Genomic DNA, 24686 nt, shown 5'->3' with positions numbered 1-24686 from the left:
CACATGTGGAAGACAGCAAATAGCAAACTCAGTGATGAGTTCTGAATAAGGCTGTGAGAAATGAACAGTCGGCAGTCCCTGTGGTATCAAGAAACACTAAAGGCAAGAGAGTTGTTTAAACACTTAGGGAGGAAACACAAAGCTCTTGCATTTAGTATGTCAAAACCAGCTCAGAAGTATGTGACAATCCAGGCAAAGCATTACAATTTCTAGCCAGTCCAGTCATGATTCTTTGGCAAACTGCACAGTCATGGTTGTGATGCATTGGGATAAGAGGTACTATATAAATGTCAGATGTTACATAAATGTCAGGAATGATTATTGTTTGTTAATGGGATCTAAACTGTTCCTAAGCAAAGCCCCGACATCCTTAGCAAAGGTTCTAACCCATGAGAAGGTAAAGCTCAGCCCTGGTTCTAGAAAAGAGCCCAGTTGGGATTTGAGGTTTGAAAACAGGGGTTGGGGTGGTGCCGGTGCCACCACTTGATCAAGTGGCTTCAGGCCAGCCTCTTAACCTGGGGTTTGCCTTAGCTCACCTGTAAAATGGGGATAATTATAACACCTCCCCTATTTCTGCTCCTTGTGCTGGGCTGTTGTGAGAATCAAGGGAGTTAGTTCCACGTGGGTGCAAGTGCTTTGTAAAGTGTGAGCTGCCGCGGGGATGACAGTGGTCGTCTGGGATGTCTGGGATATACTGGAATTTAGCCTATGCCTTCCCTTTGAGTCCGACTCACAGAGAGAACATCTGAATGGAAGTTAAGCTGAGGATAGTGATGGTAACTTGGCTGATGATGAAAGCGCCTGACTCCTTCTCTCAAGGAATTGTCGGGAAGATACTGCAGACCAGGGGCCCGGATCCTGCATTCTGGCTCTGGCTCTGCCACTTGCCAGCCTGTGAGCTTGGGAGAGTTACAGACGAGGCTCTGGAAGTGATCGCCAAGGGCCCTTCCGGCTCTGACGCTGAGTCTAAATCAGTCTCATCACTTGGCTCTAGCTGTGATTCACCTTCCCCCCCGCCCCCCAGGAGCAACTCTCGTTCCAGCTTCTCAGACGCGAGAAGCAGGGGTCTCGGAAAGGGTGGGGGCAGTGTATTCCAAGTGAGTGTGCACAATAAAGGAGTTATTCCTTTGGAAGTGAGGTGGAGAGGGGCGGGTGCGGGGCGGGCGGTGAAAAGGGGTGTCGAATGAGTGCTCTGAGAAGCCAGGATGCAGGGAACATTGTAATGAGGTCACGACTGTCGCAGGCAAAAAGGAGCTGGACATCTGCTGGTGGGGGAAGGGGGAGCGTCCTGCCTTTCTGTTTGGAGAAAGTCTCTTCCGGCATTCTTCAGCACCCCCTCCCCACCTCTCCCCATCCCCACACCTTTCAAACGCTACCAGGCCCTCGTCACGGGACAGCCCGTGTCTCTGCCTCTCCTCCGTGGTCCTGTCTGAAACCATGAGGATTGTTTCCAAGCTGACTCACACCACTAATGTCAGGGAGCCGTGTCACACGGCGCTGGGCTCTGCAAGCTGTTGCTTGCGCGGTCGCCACTGCTGCCGCCGCTCCCCCGCGGGTGCACCAGGGTCCGCTCTTGGGGCGGGGGCGGGGCGGGGCCGGGGCGCGGCCCGCCCCCTCGGCGCGCCGGCCCCGCCCCTCCCTCCCTCCCCCACGGACCGCAATGATTTAGAAGTTCAGGAATCCCACGTGACGTCACCGGGGGGGTGATGTAATGCACTCTAAATAGAATGTATTGTAATCTTTGCTCAGTCCAACGTGGTCCCTTCACCCGGGCTCCGCTCTTGCCTTCTCCACACTTGTTTGGTAAGTTCCTAAAAATACGGCTCGGCCACATCTGGGGCTTTTGCATTTAGACACTTTTGTTGCACTTGCCGCGGGAGCCATCTCGGGAGCGTACTTGTTTGCAGGGGTTGGTTCTCGGCAGCAGCCGCGAGGTTACTTGGTCCAGTGGGCAGGTCGCAGGGCAAGGAGTAGGGAAGATGCGATGCATTTTTTTTGGAGGGTGATCTGTGTTTGTAAACACTTTGGCGGACCAGAGGGAAGTCCGGCCTCAAATGCTGGTGGACTGTGGAATCGGCTGTGTCCTGAGGCTATCCCAGAGACCCCACGCCGTGTCCGTCCCGGAGCGCGTCTTGGTGGCCGCCGCGCCATGCGACTGGAGGGATGCTAACGTGGAACGAGCGCCGTGTCCGCCCCGGCGTGCGTGCGTGTGTGGGAGCGCGCGTGCGTTTCCCTGACACGGGGAACAGTTATGAATCGGGGGTGTGTGTTTGCCTCCAGAGACCTGGCAAGGTGCGGAACCCTCCAGAAGTGCGGTCAAGCGGCGGCAGCGGCGGCGGCAGCGGAGACGGCGAGCCAGGAACCTCCCCCCGCGTCCCCAACTTCCCGGTGATGCGGCGGAACCCCCGGAGAAAGTTTGCAAACTTCCAGCGGGCGCGGCGAGGACGCCGGGTCACCTAGGGGGCGGACGGGCGGGCGGGCGCACGGGGGGCTAGCTCCCTCCCGGGTGCCAAGCCTGCTGCTGCCACCTCTTCCGCAGAGCTGCCCACGCAGGTGGTGGGCGCGCGCGCCGGGGGAGGGGACATCGTCCTTGGAGGGCACTTGGCTTTCACTCCAGGCGCGGAAGGCTCGAGCGTGGCGAGGCTCTCCTCGCCATCACTCCTCCAGCCGCCTCTTGCCTCTGTCCGGTTCTCGCTGGCATCATTACCTCTTCCCCGCCGCTGCCCCAAATGACAGCTCCCGCTTTTGCCGCGGCGGCGCGGTGGCAGTTCTCAGGACCCGGCGGCAGAGTCTTCCTCTCCAGCAGATTCTCCACGGAATCGCTTAAAACTTTTCAAGACGTCCTTAGAGGGGCAAGACGCACAAAGGAACCAAGGAGATGTTTTCTTCCAGCGGCTGCATCCCGCTTTTCCTTTGCTATAGATTTATTTCGAGGAGGTAGTGGGGAGGTATCTGGTAGATAAAGCCTCTGATCTAGCCCACCCCAACTTTCCCTGAACGAGTGCAGCCTCCACTTGAGGCTTGTTCAAGGCCAGGAACTGAAGTGGGCTGCTTGTAGATTTCGTTGTCAGAGTCCGCTGAGTGTTTGATTTTTATTTTTCCCTCCCTCTCTGACATGTGTCAAGGAATAAAGGCTGAATACAGGTCCATTACGTCATTCTGCAGGCCAGTAAGTGTTTGATTAACAGCTTCAGATACTCAAGGGTTGGGGGCTTAGAAGTGCTGACAAAGCAACAATGCTTTCCGCCCCCAGCCCCCAACGTACTAGTACAATCGCCGGTTTCCTGGGCATCTTTATTGCCCTCTCCTCCCGGACCCCTCCTTCTCCACCCCTTCTCCCGCCCACACTGTTATCACTCTGGCCCTGCCTCCGCCTTTTACTGCTTTCCCTGGGGAGATCACAGTCCCCGGAGTGAGGGTAAGAGCTTCTGGTGGCTGAGGGGAGCGCGGTGCCTGCTCAGCGCACACACAATCTGCCCTTTTCTATTATTTAAGAAAGGCACCAGCGAGCTCGCTTCTCCAGGGCAAAAATGCTCAACTCTGATAGAAAAGGCATCTCAGGAAATGTTTAGAGACATGATAATACAGTGTCCCTGTGGTGACTTAGGAAAACAACACACTCGCTGCAAGCAAAGTACTTAATTTTACATAGCGCCTTCCTCAGACCGCTTATCCGAAGAGGGATGATTGAGGATGCTGACTAAACCAAATTTAGCCAAAGGCTCAAGACTAAACGTTTCATTTCCAAAGTGAGGGAATGTGAGTCGTCGAACCCAAAGTACCATACAATAAATTGGTGCGTGTGTTTTAACCTTAAGTTTCTATATTTAAAGAGGAAGTTAAATACTAAGTCATTGAATTGAGTCAGAATCCACGTATCTGGCAGTTGAAATAAAAATACTGTGTGTGACATGTTTAAGGGGATAAAAGTAAAAAGAACTCGGGGATGGGGGCGCTGCAGTGTGCAGCAGAAATCAAACAAGAGATTTCCTAACAGGCTTTTGGATGGGGGGTGGTGGGTGCAGAAGATTTGAGTGCTCTCTGATTTGGAGTTGGTGAAAGCTAAATAAAGGAAAATTTATATTCTGAGTATGTGGGAATTTCTTGAAGAACACATGTTTTGTTATAATCAGATCTACTTTCTTCAGCGTGAAAGCCATGCTGTAGAGTAGGCATTTGTGAAACTCCTGTCTGGGGTCTAATTGACATCCTTCCCCAAGTTTGTGGCAGTATTTATTATTTATTCACATCTAGAGATGAAATAGTATAACCTCCACACAATACATGTGCATCTAAAATGTTAAACTCCTTGTTTGTGATGCATACATAGACCTAAAGGGGAAAATGGCCCGGTTCACCAGCACTGGAGAGTGTGATTAATGATCAGTGATTTAGTGATCAGTGATTAGTGGTTTTATTCAAACTGTTACCTCTGACCAGAAGCACACATCAGAGGATTAACAGGCTCTTTAGATAAATGCTCATTAGTGGAAGGGGAAAAGCAAAGATAATAGGCATGCACCCAGGGACAACTTTCGAAGAAAATCATTCCCCGTCTTCAGAATAATAAGCTCTATTAACAGAAAGCCCTTTTAATTTAAAACTTGCTTTTATCTTGTAAATCAAAGTTAGATGTAAAAGTTTGTAGTGCCATTATAACCTAAATTTTCCCATATCCACTAGATGTGGATTATCTCAGTAGCGATATTTTTTTTATTTAAATAAACAATTGGACCTTTAGAGCAGCTGAACTCTGACAAGTCCTTAAGTCCCAGGGTTTGAAGGTGTCCCCCCTTCTGGAATGGAGAGTGCAGCTTGCTAACTAGATGGCGCAGTGTTATTTGGCGTTCTGTGCTGTGTCGTGCAGGAGTCTAAAGGAGCAAGTGGCTGCTTGCGAGGTGTTCTTCAATACTTACAACAAAGTTGATTCTGTGTAAGGTTGGAGGCTAGACAGTTCTACAAGTTTTTAGTCACATTTTCCATGTCAGTTAAATCTGGGGAGTTCAAGGCTACTGGAAAAATTAGTCTCATTACTAAAAGAAATTTAGACCCCGAAGGAGAGGAGGTACGGGAGTCCAGGAGGTACCTCTGGGCTGCAGAAGTGATTGTAAAATACCAGACCTGTTCTTTTTTTTTTTTTTTTTTTCTTACTGAGAGCTAGTTTCACAGTCTTGAGGTCTGAACTATTGAGGCAATACTCAAAGCTTTATTTTCTTCCTAATCTTGCTGGGGAAAAAGAAGTTACTAGAAAGAAAGGAAGAAAAAATTTGATCTGGTGTCTGCAGGAAGCAACACGTTGCTGATTTTATTCTACAGATAATGGTAAGGTGATGTTTATTACACTTATTAAGCAGAAAGGGAACTTTGTAGTTGGTTCCAGGAGAACGATCTTGTAGTTTCATAGGTGAGATTCACAAATGGAATTCTTACTTTGCACTGACTTTTAATGTTGCTTTTGTAGTTTCCTGGGACTTGATAGCATTTTGTTGGAAGGTTTTGTGTGTGCGTGTGTGTGTGTGTGTGTGTGTGTGAATAAGACCATTATTTCCTGGGTAAAATAATGTTCATGAGCATGGGAAGTGCAGTGGGGAAGCTACAAAGCACGTGAAATAATATGCCAGGTAAGAATTCTCTTTTCTACAAGCTTTCCTGAGATTTTTATTTTTCAACTTTACTCAGACTAAACTTGTTTACTCAGTTGATATCTTCCAGCCAACTGGTTTTGACTGTAAATTGCTGATATCCATAAATTGCTTGTCAATCAGAAGTCAGTTGTGACCTTATATAGTTTATATATGAGCAGAGAGCTAATTAGAACATTCCCACAAAAAAGTGGAAGCAGTGCCTTTATTTTTATATCTTTGTGATGTCGCAGCTTTTGTTCGAATAAGGGGTTAAGTGAATAGTAGTTTGTTAGAGAGATTTTCCCTGTATAGCTTTTCAATGACAGTAAGTTGAAGATTTTTGTTACGATTATTTGTCGCTATTATTTCCCACACCTGTGGATTCAAAACCAATCAGTTGTAGACTTTCCGTGGCTGTGTTCATACTAACGTCAGGTTCCTGCTCTCCTGATTTCTTGCTATAATTTGCTGTTTAGCAATGATGCACCACAATCCTATAGTGTTTCCTTAGCATTTCTTTGCTTCTGATTAAGCTGAAAATTATTTTGTGTGTGTGTGGGGTGTGATGTTCACTGGACCACCAAGATGTGAATTTTGTGTCACATTTTGTAGTTGGTTTTCTTCTGGTTATGTTGTTAGATTAAAATTGGGGATTTGAGTGGACTTATTATTTTAGTCATCTTTTTTTCTTCTTCTTCTTCACTTCAAAGCAGTGCTGTTAGCCACAAAATTAATGTGATTATGGCTGGTGTTTCCCATCTATATGCTTCTTTTGCTTCTTCCAAATTGGATTTCTACAGCAATTTAAGATCTTTTTTTAGAGGCAGCTTTCTTGGATGAAGATGGAACAATGATCTCAGTCAATTCATTATCTTGTCCAGTTTGACTACCAGCTGTATTATGGGAATCAACCAATGCTTTTATAAATCAGTGTTTAAAAATTTAAATCTAGGACTATTTCTCTGAATCCTATTTAAGAAAATTATACAGTTGAGATAAGGTAATAAACTGGGGTGGGGGGGGACCAGCTCCAAATATTTAAATGTGAGAAAGAAGCACTTTTAGATATGCTAAACAGACTTAAAGAACCTTTTTGTGTTGCTATTTGTAAACTAAATAAGCTATCTACTTTATGGCATTGCTTTAAATAGAAACTCGGACACTTTAAAAATGACATCATGTTTAATGTTTTCACTAAAGAGTTCTTACATTTTGTAATTAGGGGAAAAAATGGGCAATTAGTGTTTTTTGAGGATCCATTAGTATTTCATTGTTGGGAATCACAAATCATGGATTTAATGTAAGAAAAGAGAAGAGAGAGAGAAGGCTTTTACAAGTGTCCAGGTAATACTGGTAGTACTGTTGCAGGAACAAAAGTAAAATTTTTTCAAGCTCTTACTGAGACTCTGGTACCTTCAAAATAAAACGCTAAAAGTTTAGGGTAAATTCCTGAATGTATAAGATGTTACAGTGACATTTCCATATTTCTTTCCTCCAAGCTCACTGTGTTGCCCATTTATCTTTTCCGAGAAATAGATCAGAATCAACTTAACACTTTAAAAGTACATATTTTAGCTGCTTCCTTCTACTTCCTCAAGGTTCATATTTGTAATCTGTACCCTAAGATTAACAAGGATTGAAAACTACCAGGTTGGCATTTGGCTTGAACTAATCTTAGTAAGAGTTCCTCTTGGCTTAGGGGTTCTGATGTGAAGTAGGCTTGTGTGATAGCATTAAGCAGAGCTGGAACTGGAGGGAGTCTTCTTATTGATAGACCAATCTCGTCACTTTGCAGAGGAGAACCTCGGGCCTGGTGGCTCTCCTGGCTCATCTAAGGCCGAGAGCTGGAGAGTGCCAAACGGAGCCTAGAAGCTGGGTCCCTGCCTCCAGGTTGGGTGGTCTTTTCCATGTGTCAGGCGGTAAATGCCCTTGTCCTGAAGGAAGCATAACCATGGCTTTGGATGCTTTGCTCTTTTCAAGCCTTTTGATCACTAACCTTTCAATGACAAATTTTTATCAGATCTTTTGAATGAATGCCCTGACCATAGAAACTATAGTTTCTTTTTTCTTTTTTTTATAAATTTATTTTTATTTACTTATTTTTGGCTGCGTTGGGTCTTTGTTGCTGCGCGCGGGCTTTCTCTAGTTGCGGCGAGCAGGGGCTACTCTTCATTGCGGTGCGTGGGCCTCTCATTGCCGTGGCTTCTCTTGTTGCAGAGGATGGGCTTTAGGCGCGAGGGCTTCAGTAGTTGTGGCACGTGAGCTCTAGAGCGCAGGCCCAGTAGCTGTGGCGCACGGGCTTAGCTGTTCCGCGGCATGTGGGATCTTCCCGGACCAGGGCTTGAACCCGTGTCGCCTGCATTGGCAGGCGGATTCTTAACCACTGCGCCACCAGGGAAGCCCAACCTATAGTTTCTATTCTGGTTATTTTTATATATCTGCAATGTTGATTTTTCTAATATTGGCCTCCTTAGTTGAAGGCCGCTCTTCTTCTTTACCAATACGATTAGACATGCCCTGTAAAACTACACCATTCAGATTTCATTTGAGACTAAAGTCAAGGCAAAACAAAAAATGGTCTGTAGGACTGTCTCAGAATAAGGCAGTAACTTCCTTTACTTCCTGTCTTTTCTTTTTTGTCTCTGAGGAAGGGATCCAAAAAATTCTTAAAGTTAAAAGACATAATCTTTCTTTTTGTTGAATAGAGTAACAAGTGCTGTTTTCACACTGGCAGATGCGCTTTTGCCTAGGATCCGTCTGTAATATATTATCTTTCCAGGCTGGTGTATATGAGAGTGTTTAGAGGTGAATAAGGAATGAGTTGAGTCTGGAAGTATGCTGTTCGAGGTTTGAATGGCAAAACTTGACTAATTATAACTAATAGAATTCATGCATGCAACATAGGGGGCTCCAGAGCACCAAACATTTGATTTAAGATGATGTTTAGGTTTTGCTGTATTTAGGATGGAGCACAAGAATATCTCAACAGAAATCTTGAATGCATCTACTGTGTGTGTTGTTTGGCCTGACCCACAGTTTTCCTTTCCAGCTCTTTGCATGAACACTTTAATATCAGAATTTAGGTCTCTTTTATTCTTTGATTACACTGAGGAGCCCCCGTGTTGCATGATTTCTCAAATATAACACATTTCAGCCAGTTTTATGCAGTTCTCTCTCTGCTGGCTTCCCAAGGGGGGAAAACCACACGAAACAAAAAACATCTTTGTTTTTGTTTGAATTAGCTGATTATTAGAAGAAATACATTTTATCTCCGTTTGCCAGATCTGGTGGGACCATTTTACTTTGTCAAAACAAGATTTTCTTCTTTAAGTCAACTATAATGCTGTTCAGCTTCTGAATGACCAGGTACTAATCCATGCACCAGAGGTAGAAGGCTTTGAGGATAAAGACCACTTCTAACAGGGTACCTAGGTATGACGAGGTGTGCCATTATGAAGAGCTGATTTGCCTCACTGCAATGACAGCATTGTCCAGAAAAACATTGCCTTCTGGAAGGAAAGAAATATTATAGGCTCAGACTTCTAAATTTTGAGCAGGGGCTGATGCTGTGCTGAAGATGACCCTCAGAATGTTGAGGGCCTCCATGGTGATTTATTAAACTGCAGCGGGATAAAATATTCACAGGCTAGAACTTGACCATCTACATCTTAAAAACCTTAATAGTCCTCTTCACTTATTCTCTGTATTTTCCTTATGCTAATGTTTTTCTAGATTTATCTTTTTATTTTAATTTTTAAATTTTTTAAATTTTTGCGGTACGCGGGCCTCTCTCTGTTGTGGCCTCTCCCGTTGCAGAGCACAGGCTCCGGACGCACAAGCTCAGCGGCCATGGCTCACGGGCCCAGCTGCTCTGCGGCATGTGGGATCTTCCCGGACTGGGGCACGAACCCGTGTCTCCTGTATCGGCAGGCGGACTCTCAACCACTGCGCCACCAGGGAAGCCCTAGATTTATTTTTTAACATCCATTCTAGTTACTGCGCTTTCATGAGTAACCCTGCAATAACAAATGGCAAGTGTGTACACAGCAGAGAGGGGACATTTTTCCATAAGCAAAATAGATTTCAATATCAAACCTTAGAAGAAACAATTAGCAAGACAAAAGAAAGAAAGGTTTGAAATCTGATTGGTGGCATGCCAGGCTCTGCAATTCCTAGCTCTGCAACAGTGTGGCTTAAGGCAACAGGAAAAGCCTGAGAAGCCAGAAGAGGGTATCCCCAAAGTGCTGCCTCGAACTCATTATGCTTCCCTGCCTCAGTTTCTTCATTTGTGATAAAGGAGTGTTGGTCTTGACCATCACTCTTCAACAGTGGGAGCCACAAATGCAAGCCGCATATGTAATTTTAAATGTTCCAGTAGCCACATAAAAAATAGTTTAAAAAATCAAACAGGTGATGTTAATAATTTTATTTAACCTAATATATCTGAAATATTATCATTTCAACATATAATCCATATAAAAATGTTGATGAGATACTTTATGATTTGGAGCGGGGCGGGGTACTAAGTCTTTGAAGTCTGGTGTGTGTTTATAATTACCCCACATTTCAATTCGGACTAGTCAAGTTTCAAGTGCTCATAGCCACATGTACCAGTGACTATGGTGTCAGGCAATGTAAATCTATAGGCTGTATCAATGGTTCTAATCCAGGCAGCCCAACAGAACCACCTGTGGAGTTTATAAAAAAAATACTAATACCTTCCCTGTCCTGTCCATTTTGACTTACTTGGTTTGAGGTGGGGGCCTGGGCCTCTATATTTTTTAAAAGCTCCAGAAATGCTTCTAAAGTTTAGCCAGGGTTGAGAATTGCAATTCTAACTGATCACTAAGGAATCTTCTACTCTAATATTCCATGATTCTATTTAAGGAAAGGGATTGCAGTAAAGCATTCAGAGTTCAAAGGGCCGCAAGCGGTTATTATTAGTGTGCTGCACTCCACAAAACATGTTTAAGAAAATGTAATTAATACAAATTAAAACATGCAGATTAAATATTTTAGAAGATAATTCTTTGTACCACAGATGAGCTCGGTTTTGTGTCAGTTTCAGATATGGATTGTTTGCTTCCTGAGAAATCTTAATTTAGGATTTGGTTTGCATGCAGACTCTTCGAAACCCTCCGTTTTGGAAGAGGTCAAGATCACCACATTTCAGTTATTTTGCTAGCTTACTTCTTTGCCCCAGATACTACTTGCCTTTAGCTGGTTTTGGAGGGATGCTTTTACTCTATTTGAGACATCTGGATCCCCTTGTGTTTCTTCGCTCTAAGCTTTTAAAAAGCGTCGTGTCAGACCAAACTTGCTGTCTGCTCATGTCAAGATGTTAGTTGTAACCCCCCCAGACTTAAAGTGTTCCTTCTATTTGTCATCCTTTAAATACTAGAGAATCAATATTTCTCAGTACACACCAGAATGTTTTCCTTTAATAATTTTTTGAACAATATACCAGCTTGCGCATTCAGTAAATGATGCGAAGAACCCCAAAATAAAAAATAATAATTTCCAAACTCCTCACCCATCTTTTTTTGAAGTCAACAAACAGCATTGTTTGTGGAGGAGAGGAGAGACCTCAGGGACGGTCCCTTGTGACTTCATGCTGCCGAGAGTCTCTGCATTCCCACATTCGTGAGTCATTTCACCCTGAACCTCTCTCCTTATCCCCTGCATAGCAGTCTGGTTCCAAGTACATGTCTCTCTAACCATGTGCTTTTTAAACGTGACTTTAAACCTTTTTTAGGTACAAAGCTACACGTTTCTCTACATTTTCTGGTGGTAATATTTGTGTTTTCTGTAATACCATTCATCGGGAGAATTTTAACCTCCGTTCATTAACACACAGATTTTTTTTTATAAGTATTTTTTTAAAATTTATTTTATTTATTTATTTTTGGCTGTGTTGGGTCTTCGTTTCTGTGCAAGGGCTTTCTCTAGTTGCGGCAAGTGGGGGCCACTCTTCATCGCGGTGCGCGGGCCTCACACTATCGTGTCCTCTCTTGTTGCGGAGCACAGGCTCCAGACGCACAGGCTCAAGTAGTTGTGGCTCACGGGCCTGGTTGCTCCGCGGGCATGTGGGATCTTCACGGATCAGGGCTTGAACCATGTCCCCTGCATTGGCAGGCAGATTCTCAACCACTGCGCCACCAGGGAAGCCCAACACACAGTTTTTTGTTTGTTTGTTTGTTTTCTGCACGCGGGCCTCTCACTGTTGTGGCCTCTCCCGTTGCGGAGCACAGGCTCCGGACGCGCAGGCTCAGCGGCCATGGCTCACGGGCCCAGCCGCTCCGCGGCATGTGGAATCTTCCTGGACCGGGGCACGAACCCGTGTCCCCTGCATCGGCAGGTGGACCCTCAACCACTGCGCCACCAGGGAAGCCCCACACAGCTTTAATTCCCATTTTATAGATGGAGAAACTGAGAGACTGACACTGTGTTCGTTAATTAGAAGGTGGTCAGTGTGAGCTAAACGCTCGTGTTTATTAGTGCCTAAATATAAGCACTGCTCTGGATGGCTTCCAGGTGGGGAGTTCCCAATTGTGTATATTATTGCATTTGTCTTTGAATTTATAAATAATGTTCTTTCTGATACTTTTCCATGCATTATTTTTACATCAATGATTTCTCTGCTAACGCTTACTTCCCAGCTTCAGGCTACATGTACAGACCTGGACTGATTAACAAATACATATGGGTATATCAGCCTCTTAACATGGGATCTGTTCTAAAAGTTGCTGGAGACATCTGTTACAAACCTGTGTTTTTGGTGGTATCTAGGGAAACTTTCTTCAGGCTAGTTTGTGATTGACTGTTAGAGGACTTTGTGGAGAGACTATGAGATTAAAGATGTAAACTGTTAAACTCTTTTGGGTATTGAAAGGAAAGGGTTTTAGGTATTCATTTATTGAGCAAAATAAACTTTAGCCCTAGCTCTTGAATTGTCTTTAATAAAACATTTTAACTCTTGTTTTACCAGTGTCCTGTCTTCATACCTGACCTGGAGCCATGTGCTTTGGAGTATTTGGTTTTTGTTTTCTCCTAATAATGACTAGGGTTGGACTTAGTCATTTGCAGTCTCTGTCTACACCTCTGTATTTTCAGTGGATGAGATACAAGCTGGGATTAATAGTGTGATCTGTGACCAGTGCCAGGGAGGGGCCACTTTGGGTCCCTTTCTAAGCATTATACTAACGTTAAAGTAATTTTAGTGTCCACACATATATGTGGTTACGGTGGTTAAACTTGTATATAAACAAAAACCTTAGCCAGTGAAGACCAGGATGTTACTGGCATATATACTTGTAAATGTGATTATCATCTTTTTTAGGATGCCCATGGATAAATTGTTCCTCCTTTTGAGCAATTGATTTAGATACACATATTGGTGATTAAAAGATATTGCTAGATTAAAAAAATTGAAGCCATCTTTTAAGACACTCTTCTTTTCTAATAAGGCCTGCCTAAGCTCACATTGTTTACAATTTCATCTTCCAGCTTTGTGAAGCCAGATGACTAACAACCACCATTCTAGTGCTGTGTTGGTGGATGTCATCAAAGATGATGGTGCACAGTGTTTTGGCACCACGAAGCAGCGTGTAATTTGAAATTGTACTTTTTGCTAAATACCCATGCTAATCTTCAAACCATTCAAAACATTAAAAAACAAAACAAAACAGTGATCTCTTCCCATTGGATGGAGGTAGTTCTGGCAGAGAAGCACAAGTATCCTTTTCATGTGCCTCAGAAGCACTCAGAAAAATCAGGGAAGGAAAAAAATTACACATAATTGCTTGATATGCCCTTTTGGGAGGGACATTCTTAAGACAGGCAGGTTAACCCTTTAACTCAAGATTCATTTTTACCCTTTCCAGGAAATATGCTTTTTCTTTTTTTTTTTTTAAATTCCTGAAGCAAAAAAACTGTAGTATCTTTAAAAGGAAGGCTGTAAATGGATGCGTAATCTTTACTTAACATTTAGCAGATATTTTAGGAGGTATATTTAGGAACTCTTATATTCCTTTACGTAGTTCTTGTTATTTAAGAACTATGTATTTTATTTAAGAACTATGTATTTAAGAACTATGTATTTTATTTAAGAACTATGTATTTTATTTAAGAACTATGTATTTTATTTAAGAACTATGTATTTTATTATTGAAAAATAGAGGATTCTGGAGATTGGTTGCACAACAGTGAGGATATACTGAACACTACTGAACTGTGTACTTGAAAATTGTTAACACAGTAAATTTTGCTATGTGTATTTTACCATGATTTAAACAAAAAGGAGGGATAAGGTTTGCTTGTACCCATTCCCAGGATAGAGAAATAGAAGGCATAGCCCACTTGTTCAAAGTTAGGTACAGCAGCTTTAGTGTCTTAATGGGAGGAACAGAAATCTAAAGAGGACTTCTGTACTTCAGGCCAATGCAGAGAGGTGACAGATGTGCGATGTGATTCTGACATATTGGAAAATCCAGGGAGGACAATAATTAGGTACACGGCTCAGATTGTCTCTTTTCTGGAGACTGGCTCGGATCTGGATGCATCCTGTATATAGAAAGCTGTATCATTTAGTTTGAAAATCACACACCATTTGGCATTATTTAAATATCTCTCTTTGTATTGACTTGATTGCCTTTCTCAGTGCAAGGATATGTTCAACTAAGAGCAATGAAAAAACAGAGCCTTCGGTTTCTGTAAGGGAATAGAAACCCACACCTCTCCTCCCCTTACCCTCTTTCCTTCCTTCCTGCCTTTATCAGCTATTTACCGAGCATCTATTATGTGCCAGGTACTAGGGATACATGATCGAAACCCAACGCAGTCCCTCTCCTCCCAGATCTTACCGGTAGGAGAGACACCAAATAGGTCCTTGCAACAGAATGTTGTGGGAGGGTGAGGAGATGCAGGTCTGGAAGCAGAAAGCCCAGTGAGGGTGCTAGTGTGGTTGTCCAGACTAGAGGTGATAGTGGCTTGGGCTGGGATGGTGCCAGATTCAAAAGCCATTTAAGAAATAGGATCAATATGACTGGAGAATTGATAAACTATTCGATAAGGGAAGGGAGAGGGGTTTATTCATTCTAAGGGAAGAGGGAGCCAGGCAGGAGAAGCCTGACCCAGTAATGAAGTCTGGACTGTCCTTTGTGGTGGTAGAGGAGGGGAGGGTTTCTGGCCTGGTGCCCCGTGGGCTTGTGTCAGAGTCCTTGGAAGAGAACAAAAAATAACTGTGAACAAAAACTCAAAGAGCCACTATAACTAAAAGCTGTAGTGCAGGTGTTGGGTTGCAAGGCAGTGCAGCTTTGGCGTTTTGTGTCAGAGAGAGGGGCCTCGCCCCTCAAGACAGCCACAGCTCTGGCACTCAGGGGGGGTCCAGTGCATGGCCAGGTATATTAGTTTGCTAGGCCTGCTGTAACAAAGTACCATAAACTGGGTGGCTTAAACGATAGAAATTTATTCTCTCACAGTTCTGGAGCCTAGAAGTCCAAAATCAAGATGTCAGCAGGATTGGTTCCTTCGGAGGGCTGTGTGGGAAAATTGTCCCAAGTCTCTCTCTTCGGCTTGTAGATGGCTGTCTTCATGTCCATATTTCCCCTTTTTATAAAGATGCCTATCATATTGGAGTAGGGCCCACCCTGAAGACCTCACTTTACTTTGACTACCTCTGTAAAGACTTTATCTCCTATTAAAGTCACATTCTAGGGTACTGGAGATTTGGGGGACACAATTCAGCCCATAACAGTAAGTATGCCCATCAAGAAGGTAGCACCCAGGGCAAGTAGTACTGGGACCCTAAGGGAGCTGGCAGGTTGGGAGTTGTGGGAATCATAACCAGACATTTTTTTAGCACATGTTTAAAATAGACTTCTGATGGACCCCCAGAAAAACTTAGAACAAGCCTTCAGAGATGGGGGTCTATACATTACCAGGAATGGACAAAGCCAACAAAACAAGTCCATACTTTAAAATAGATGTATATATATTACACTGATGAATGAATTTGCTGATGTGGCCATTGTCCTTGGTTTGGCCTTGAATTTGTCTTCAGAGTTTGTGAAAGAGCAATGCCAAAGGGCAGCACCAACTTTTAACCCTGAGAACAAAGAATGAAATACAACTGTAGTTTGTCACCCTGCCAGGCTTAAGAACCGTTGTTTTGATGTGTTAATATTTACTGACAAGGACAAAAGCCACCAGTTCCCATAAGCAACAGACACATCAAGTTGAACATAGGTGTTTCAATGCAGGAAGAGAAGTAATTCTGCTTTTCTAATTGTTGATGGACAATTTATGCCTATGCGCTACCTCTGTTTTACACAATGAAAGCACAGAAGACAAAAGTTCGTGTTTTAAAAACATATCATCCTAAAAAGACAAATAACCAATTTAAAAATGGGCAAAGGATCTGAATAGACAGTTCTACAAAGAAGATATACAAGTGGCCAGTAAACACATGAAAATATGTTCAACATCACTAGCTATCAGGGAAATGCAAACCAAAACCACAGTGAGGGCTTCCCTGGTGGCGCAGTGGTTGAGAGTCCGCCTGCTGATTCAGGGGACGCGGGTTCGTGCCCCGGTCTGGGAAGATCCCACATGCCGTGGAGCGGCTGGGCCCGTGAGCCATGGCCGCTGAGCCTGCGCGTCCGGAGCCTGTGCTCTGCAACAGGAGAGGCCACAACAGTGACAGGCCCGTGTACCGCAAAAAAAAAAAAAGCAAAACACAGTGAGATTACCACTTCACACCCACTAGGATGACTATAATGAAAATGACAGACAATAGCAAGCGTTGATGAGGATGTGGAGAACTGGGAGCCCTCGTACGTTGCTGGTGGGATTGTCAGGTGGTACCGTCACTTTGAAAAACAGTCTGGCAATTCCTCAAAAAATTAAACCTAAACCTTATGATCTACCAATTCCACTCCTTGGTATACACCCAAGAGAAATGAAAACATATGTCTACACAAAAACTTGTACATAAATGTTCAGAGCAGGGTTATTCATAATAGGCAAAACATGGAAATAACCCAAAGTCCATCCACTGATGAGTAGATAAACAAAATGTGGTATATCTATATGTTGGAAAATTATTTGGTCATAAAAAGAAATGAAGTAATGCTGTGTACTACAACATGCATGAATCTTGAAAACATTGTGCTGAGAAACAAAACCCAGGCACAAAGGACTCTATATTGTATGACTCATTTATATGAAAGGTCCAGAATAGCCAAATCTATGGAGACAGAAGGTAGATTAGTGGTTGCCTAGGGCTGAGGGTGGGGCTGGGGACTCGGGGGTGACTACTGAGGGAAGTGGGTTTTCTTCTTTTTCTTTTTTATACATTTATTTATTTTGTTTATTTATTTTTGGCTGCGTTGGGTCTTCGTTGCTGTGGGCGGGCTTTCTCTAGTTGCAGCGAACGGGGGCTACTCTTCGTTGAGGTGCGTGGGCTTCTCATTGTGGTGGCTTCTCGTTGTGGAACATGGGCTCTAGGCGCGTGGGCTTCAGTAGTTGTGGTGCGTGGGCTCAGTAGTTGTGGCTTGCGGGCTCAGTAGTTATGGCTCACAGGCTCTAGAGTGCAAGCTCAGTAGTTGTGGTGCATGGGCTTAGTTGCTCTGTGGCATGTGGGATCTTCCTGGACCAGGGCTCGAACCCATGTCCCCTGCATTGGCAGGTGGATTCTTAACCACTGTGCCACCAGGGAAGCCCTGTGTTCTTCTTGAGTTGATGAAAATGTTCTAAAATTGATTGTGGTGATGGTTGCACAAACCTGTGAATGAATATTCTAAGGCCATTGAATTGTAAACTTTAAATGGGTGAATTGTATGATATGTGAATTATATATCTCTATAAGCTGTTAAAAAGAGATAACACATCATGGGGAAAAATACAGGATGCTAAAGTTAGTTAGACTATATGCCAATTACGGTATTTTGATCCAACAATTTCTCTACATATTTGGGATATATAAAGATGAGCTGTGGAGAAAGGTAGGTAAGAGCATTACAAACCTTGGTAATAGGAACAGTCAACTACTAAAAATCTTACAGCATATGCCATGTGTCTCCAGCCCATGCCTCTCTCCCGGGCCATGAATCCTGACTTCTAGCTTCACCTTGACCATTTTTTCCTAGATGGGCTGCTGCTGTTCCTTAATTTTCAAATTGTTCAGACATGATCTAATCCTCATACCATTTCTCCTTCTGACATACCCATTTCAGTGGGGGCCAAAATCATCCCCTGAGCCCCCAGCTTGAACCTTCATGACAGTTGCTGATTTTGCCTTTTCCCTTGGCCATCATGAACATGTCATTGCCCATTCTTCTAGGTCCCACATGAACTGTGTCCTGTGATCCTTACCCTTCTGCCCTGTCTTTCTTCTCCACCAGTTCCTTCTCTGAACTGAGAATTAAGAGGAACAGAATGATTTATTGAGTCTTTACTGAACCTACTCTTTCGATCTACCATGTCATCCTTCCTAACAAACCTACCTAGGAGCTGGAGTTATCCTTTTTATAGATGAGGAAAGCGAGGCCCAGAGGTTGACTGACAAACCAGATAATATGACAAAACCAGTAAATGGAGGCGTTGGAGTTTGGAACCATTTTGTTTGGTCCCTGAGCTCAGACTCTTTCCATTCTGGCTACTAAATGAATTTTTCTACTTTATGGCTCTGAACTTCTCATTTCCCTGCTCAAGAGCCTTTACAAGCATTTGTTTTAAGACCTCTAGGCTAACGCCAGCCACCATCCCGGTGGGTATACGCCATATTCAAGCCAGGCCCATAATTAACTGTTATTTGTGTTGAGTGCCTCTCTGCCATGTTCAGACTCTCATCTTCCCTGGAACACCTGTTCTTGTCCCCTAACCCCTCACTTGTGGAAACATTCATCTCCAGATCTCTCAAACCAAAAACTGAATGCAAAATTAATTAATTCCTTAGTGCTTTGTTAATATTTTTCTTGGGACTAAAAAAAGTCATATTGTGGTTGTTTTGGGGTTTGTCATAAATTCCTTCTCCTGGATCGTCAGCTCCATCACAGCAGGAATTGCCTTTTGCTCAGTTTTGATTTCCCTCACAGAACCTAACATATAGTCCCTTACACAGAGTCGCTGGTTAATTAACCCTGAGTGAATTGATTATCGGGATACTCAAACATTGTTCTTTGTCATGAATTTCCTGTTACCAGCATGACATGTTTGATGTCTGGCGAGTGTTCCTGGGAGGACCAGCCTAGGGCGATTCTTTAAGTGTATTGATGGACGTTCCCATAGCTTAAAAACTATTGTAATAGCATTTTAGAACTCCAAAAATGGGGCGAGATGAGTAAATCACATTGGTTTTCACAACCCTAGGGAATAACTGATTTTTTCATTTGTCCAGAGATGAATGTAATTTTTAAACAGTTTCAATCAGAACATAGACACATTTAAAAATTCTGCTTCCATCACTTAAAATTATACCACAGACATTTTTTTCATGTTGCTACATAGTTTTCAAAACTATGATTATGCGTCATATTCCATTGAATTGCTATACCATAATTTCCTAACCATCCCCTATTGTTTGACATTTAAGTTTGCTGTGGAATTTTTTTTTTTTTTATGATTATAAAAAACACATGACCAATCTTTTGGCAAGAGAAATATGTACTCTGAAGAAGACCTTCATCTCCTTCCCCTTATGCTGGATGAAAAATCTTCCTTTAGAGTTGAGCCTAGGCAAGATTATGACTGAGTCAAGGTTTGTCTTGGGCACCCTCACATTCTTTTTATTCCTTTTATTTCTGCCCCCCTTCCTCTCAGCACATTCTGTTCCACCACAGTGCCTGTCACAGAACCTCAGGGCTATCTTCCTCCCCCAGACCCTGACCTGTCTACCATAAACCCTACCCTTCTTCTCCCTCCTCCTGACCAGTCTTCTCTCTCCTTCTCTTGTTTCTCCAGAACCTTGATCTTAGTAAGATATTAGACATAATCAGTTTCCTAGGAGTTTGTAATTTTATGTGATCTGGAGATGGCCATGTGGTAGCCCAAAAAAGTACATCATTAAATGTGTACCTTTGCCCTCTTTTGCTAGAACTCTCCCAGGTTCTATGGGTATGGCAGGGCATCAACAGACAACATCTCTATACAACTAGAGAGGCATCATACAGCAGTTAAGTGCCAAAAAGAAAGATGAAGCCACGTAAGTGGATACAGTGTGCTCTTTCATCTTTCCAGATGGAGTAGTCAGGGGATGTGTTTCTGAGAAGGTGACTTATAAGTAGAGAGCTTTTGAAGTGAGGGAGCAATTCCTGCGGAGATCTGGAGAAAGAGCTTTCGGGCAAAGGGAGCTGCTCATACTAAGGCCCTGGTGTGAAAGCAGGGATGGGGACAGTAAGGAGGTGGGTGGCCAGATCATGTAGGGGCTTGCAGACCATGCTATGAACATTGGATATTAATCTCAGCAATAAAGGAAGCCATTGGAGAGTTTTGAGAAGAGAATTCATCACTTCTAAAGACCTCCATTGTTATGGTTGAAGAACAGACTGTATAGGGGGTAGGGGGGCAACAGGGATACCTGTTAGGAGGAAGAGACCATGGCGGCTTGGAGTAGATGATTTTCAGAAGGAGTTTGGCTAATGACTAATTTTGATGGTAAAGGCTGAACTGATTTGCTGACAGATTGGGTGTGGTGATAAGCAAGAAGTCAGGGAGGGTGCTAAGGTTTTTGACCTGAGACACTGGGAGGATAGAGTTGCCATCAACAGATGGGATGTGGAAGGTTTGGTGGGAAAGACAAAGAACTTGATTTGGGGCATGTTATGTGTGAGAAGGCTTTCAGTAGACAGTGGGATGCTGCCACGCAGGGAAGGGTTTTGGGCTACAGAGGCAAGATCACAGTCTTTGGCATCATCTAGTCCAGCCTCATCTCACAACACACAGCCCCAGTCACAGTGGAATTTCAGGTGCTTGAAAGCACCAGGCCTTTGTCAGCTGCAGGGTCTTTGCATATGCTGTGCCCTCTGCCTAGACCATTACAGCCTGGATAACTGCTACTTTCCCCTGGTTCCCTACTCTAAATTCGGTCCCCGTATTAAATTCTCAAGCTACCCTGAACTTTTCCTTCATTCATTTACTGTTTTCAAATGTATATTCCTTTAAGTGATTTTTAATTTTTAAAACTTTAAAATCCATATGTCCCAGTAGAATGTAAATTCTGAAATGTCAGGGGTCATGCATGATTGGCTCATCACCATTTTTCCAACATCTAGTGCTGGCACATTGCAGATACTTCTTCAATATTTGCTAAATGAGTGTATGACTGTTATTAATTTATTACCTTATATGCGATACGTTGCAGTTCCTCCGTTTTGTAATCATATAGTATAGTTCCAAGGGTAACCGTACCTAATGATTTTCTTATCTTCTTAAAACGTAGACTAATTTATTATTTCATGGCTCCATGTGTTTCTTGTGAACAAACACTTTTTTATTGGGTAACAGTGAGTAGAGGCTGGACTGTGGTTGAAGACTGAATGGATCACTTGACTGTGAAACTTTGAAAAGAAAAGGAATTTAAGGCTTATATAAACCTCCCAATCAAAATCCCCCCACCTCCTGTTTTCTTATCAGCAGTTTTGTTGCATTTCTGTGGAATCCTCTATCTGGCATCGCCTGAGATTATTTTATCATGACCTTTGACAAGACCTATTACTTCCTACTCACCATGTTTATTGGGGGACAGAGGCGAGGCATGGCAGGGGAGGGGTGGGAGCGTTGTGGGGGGGTGATGGGGGTCTGGGTCGGCTGATGACCTCCTTTGGTGGCTCTTGGAAAGGTCCGTTGTCTCCAGCCTCATCCTGGAAGATTATAGGAAATGATATAATCATTTGTGAGGGAAGAGGTCTGATTTACCGAGAAAGGGTTGTTTGCTTTGAGTCTCTCTTTTTGGTGGTGTCGAACTGTATGAAAAACAGGATTAAATTAGAGATTTTTCTCTTTACTGTCTTTAAAGCAAGAGTGAGCTTTCAGAGGAGGCTGTGTTGTTTGGGAAACACAGATACTGGTTCCATGAATCGATACTGGTGTGTGACACAGTTATATGTAGAAACTGATTGGTAGATTGATTGATGGATATATGTCAATCGGAGAACTTCATGAAAAAAGTCACCGTCTTTGTAGAGAACATTGTTGTGGGAGAGACCCACTCAACAAATACATGTTGAGTGCTAGACATTGGGGAAAAGTGGTGAACAAGGTAGAGAAGGTCCTTGCTTTCGTGGAAGTCATAAAATCTACTGAGTCTCAGTCTCCTTATCTGTAAGATAGAGATCATAATCATACCTACTTCATAAACTTTTCAAGAGTAGTAAATGCCCCTGAATGTGAAAACACCAGCTGGATTTAAAAATGCTGTATACGTTATGAGTGGCTATTATGATTGATGTACCAAATATAGTTATTATTCCCTTTGAGAATAAATCCTGATTAATTATTTCTAGTTCTGAATATCCTATATCCCCATGCGACCTGATTTTATCCTTATAATTTGGGGAGCTAAGTTTCCTTTCATTACAATCCTAATGGTAAGAAAAGAAAATGCCGAGTATATAGTTTGGGTTGTAAACAGTTGTATTAGTTAGCTATTGCTGTGTATCAAATGAGCCCCCCCCCCAACATGTATTTATTAAGTCAGAGTTTCTGTGGGTCAGGAATCTGGCTGTGGCTTAGCTGGGTCCTCTGGCTCAGGGTCTCTCACAAGCCTGTAATCAAGATGTTGGCCAGGTCTGCAGCCATCCTGAGCCTTAACTAAGGGAGGATATACTTCTAAACTCACATGGCTGTTGCAGGCCTCAAGTTCCACGTGCAAGCTCTTTTGTATGGCTGTTGGCAGGGTAAGAGTAAGCAAGGTTCTAACAGGGAGAAAGCGAGAGATGGAAATCACAGTCCTTTTGGTAATTCAACTTCAGAGACACAATATCCCATTAAATTTGCCATATTCTTTTTTTTTAATGTTTATTTATTTATTTGTTTTTGGCTGTGCCATGCAGCTTGTGGGATCTTAGTTCCCCGAGCAGGGATTGAACCCAGGCCCCTGGCAGTGAAAGCACTGAGTCCTAACCATTGGACCTCCAGGGAATTCCCACATTTGCCATATTCTGTTTGTTAGAAACAAGTCAGTAGGCCCAGCTGGTATTCAGGGGAGGAGATTACACACATGTATACCATAAGATTGGGATAATTAGGAGACATCTCAAAGACTGTCCGATATAGCAGTACTTGTAAATAATACTATGAGTTGATGCTGTAGTTATGGCATTAATAACGTTACACTTTTTGAAATGAAAGAAATAAGGGAAACAAGCACCATCACTTCCTTAAGACACAATAATTAGGACAGACAAGGGAGGTTGATGTTGGAAACTTCTAGATTTTGAATTGTGACCAATAAAGAATCCTGGTTCATTCTTTTGTTTCTGCCTTTGGCTCATGCTTGGACATTTATAACCTCTGTATTTATCAGGAAAGCATTTGAAAGGTACCTTCTAAACATTGGAGGTAAACAAAGGTCAGTCTTTTCTAAGCAAGACTACCAAATTAAAAATATATTAATTTTAATTTGCCATTTCACAGGATTGTTAAGTCACGTGTTCACTTGATTACTTTTTTAAAAAGTTAATTTTATTGAAGTACAGTTGATTTACAATGTTGTGTTAATTTCTGCTATACAGCAAAGTGATTCAGTTACACATATATACATTCTTTTTCATATTTTTTTCCATTATGGTTTATCACAGTATATTGAATATTGCTCCCTGTGCTGTACAGTAGGACCTTGCTGTTTATCCATGCTATAAAAATAGTTTGTATCTGCTAGTCCCAGACTCCCAATCCATCCCTCTCCGACTCTCCCTCCCACTTGGCAACCACAAGTCTGTTCTCTATGTCTGTGAGTCTTTCTGTTTTGTAGTTAAGTTCATTTGTGTCATACTTTAGAGTCCACATATAAGTGATGTCATATAATATTTGTCTTTCTCTGTCTGACTTACTTCACTTAGTACGATAGTCTCTAGGTCCATCCATGTACCTGCAAATGGCACTATTTCATTCTTTTTTTATGGCTGAGTAGTATTCCATTGTATATATACCACATCTTCTTTATCCATTCACCTGTTGATGGACATTTAGGTTGTTTCCATTGTTCACTTGATTACTTTTAACCCCGACCTGAAAACAAGCTGGTCTAATCATTTGGAGGTTATAGGAAAGAATATTCTCTTAAGATACAGAGGAGACCTAGTGCTATGGGAATGAGTTTGCCAGGGTTGAGAAAAAGCAAAAACGACCAGTATGTCCAGAGTGTAGTGGGCAAGGGATTAAATGCTACAAGATGACGCTGGAGGTGAGGTGTATTAAGCCAGGTTAGGAGTTTAGATTTCAATCTAAATGCAGTGGAGAGCCATTGCAGGTTTTGGGGTGACTGCAAGCAGCAATAATTTTTTCTGTGTATGTGATTCTAATTGCATTCGTTATTGCATTGAGCTGTTTTTCAAAGAAAGATTCTGAAATCTATTAACTAAAGCCATGCTTGGGCAAAGATAAAACAAGCACTGAAACTTTATAATAGGATGTTTGAATTAGGCAATTCATTTAACACAGAGGTGAAGTGTTGTGTATTTCGACCAGCCAATGGCAAAAGCAATGTGGTAGATGCATTTGGAAAGAGGTCCTCGTATCATAGGGATTCCTAGTATTACATTAGTTTCACGTGACAGGACTTACAAGAAATTCATTCAGAAAAACATCCAGTGTAGGAGTCTTTTTGGCATGTTCTGTGCATATTTTCTCAAACAAGCCGCAATCATTTTTCGGTTGTGTCATTTATGGCTGGTGCCTGTATGTAGTCCTGGAGCTCTTTTCTAAGCCGGCAGGCACTGAGGCAGCTTGGCAGTGTCATGTGGGCTTGTAAAATTAGAGCACACCATTTAAAATAGTGGTCTTGGTAAATTCTCTTTCCTCCAAATTCCCTCTGAAGCTGACCTTGTGAGAAAAATACCCCGAAGA

The 24686-nt window shown here is 42.9% G+C and overlaps 1 long non-coding RNA gene across 1 annotated transcript in view; it reads left to right on the top strand.

Annotated features, from left to right (window-relative positions):
• The first annotated feature begins 1752 nt into the window (after window positions 1–1752).
• The window catches only part of LOC149748398 (uncharacterized), an 80306-nt gene continuing 57372 nt past the window's right edge, over window positions 1753–24686 (top strand). Inside the window, exon 1 of the long non-coding RNA XR_016394306.1 lies at window positions 1753–1803. This is a non-coding gene — a long non-coding RNA (uncharacterized LOC149748398). The remainder of the gene's footprint in view (window positions 1804–24686) is intronic.

Source organism: Delphinapterus leucas, chromosome 9 (assembly GCF_059928025.1).
Source record: "Delphinapterus leucas isolate spDelLeu-1000000601 "Yukka" chromosome 9, BTC_Dleu_Yukka2, whole genome shotgun sequence".
Taxonomy (NCBI): Eukaryota; Metazoa; Chordata; class Mammalia; order Artiodactyla; family Monodontidae; genus Delphinapterus; species Delphinapterus leucas.
Note: the sequence above shows the minus strand (reverse complement) of the source record. Positions and strands in the feature narration are given on the sequence as shown.